Raw genomic sequence first — 1,068 nt, 5'->3', positions numbered from 1 at the left:
TGCCTCCACCATCGCTACCAACACCCAGTTCTGAAGATGCAGCCAGGGCAGCAGCAACAGCAGCAGCAGTCACCGCTGCTCCCATGCCCACGTTACTTTGATTGACAGCCGAACAAATGTTTCCCAGGTTCGAACGCTCGCGCTAAGGAACTTCAGCCGAGGCGAAGCTCCGCCTTGGGCGGGCCATCTCCGCCCCGCCTCCGCTAACCCCGTCCTGTTCCATTCATTGGTCCGAGCCACCGACGACGCCCGGCCCCCACGTGGGTTCCAGCCTGGCCGGCTCCTCCCCGCTAGCTCGCCATTTGTCAGCAATGAAATGATGGGCAGTAACACAGACGGCGATTAATGTTCAGCCATCTCTGATTGGTTGTTGGAGACGCCTACTGCGCCGGGGTGGGCGGGGCGCTTGAAAATCGCCCCAGAGCGGTCGCGTGGCCGGCCGGTGATTGTAGTCAATCTGGCCGAATCCTCAGCTGCGGTCGCCGGGGGTGGACTACATCTCCCGGGATGCTCCGCGGTCCCCCCACGGACGGTTGTGAATATGTATCAGAATGTTAATGATTAGCCGCTGCTAAATTTGGTCAAAGAAGTCACCTACACAGAGCGTGTTGTTAGAGCTGTTCTGAGCGGGTGTTTGAGCTGTTGGCTGCTTTCTTTCCCCTCTCTCACACACTTGTATATTATTTTGAGGTGCTGTTCGCAGAGTTTGAAAAGAGAGAGAATTAAAAAAAAAAAAAAGCCGCAAGCGTTCCACTCTCTTTTATTTTTATAATCCCCTTCAATTTGGGGTTAAAAAAATACGAGAAAACAGGAAGGAAGAAAAATAAGGAAATGAGATGTGGTGAAAGAAGCTAAAAGGTGCCTTTTAAAAGATCGTTGCTGTGAGGTGAAAAAAAATCTCCAGAGAAACCAAAAAGCACCGCCGAGACCTCTTCCGAACCAAAGGAGTTTGTGTTTGCTTTTAGGAAAGAAGAGAGAGATCATTCATTTGGAGGAATAACAACCAATTAAAAGGCAAATAAAAAAAGTTTGGAGTGGGACGCCGAGCGAGCCAGCGAGCGGGCGGGC

This window comes from Neophocaena asiaeorientalis, unplaced genomic scaffold (genome assembly GCF_003031525.2).
Source record: "Neophocaena asiaeorientalis asiaeorientalis breed wild unplaced genomic scaffold, Neophocaena_asiaeorientalis_V1.1 scaffold249, whole genome shotgun sequence".
In the NCBI taxonomy this organism is placed as follows: Eukaryota; Metazoa; Chordata; class Mammalia; order Artiodactyla; family Phocoenidae; genus Neophocaena; species Neophocaena asiaeorientalis.
The sequence above is the reverse complement of the archived record's forward strand: the minus strand, read 5'-3'. Positions refer to the sequence as shown.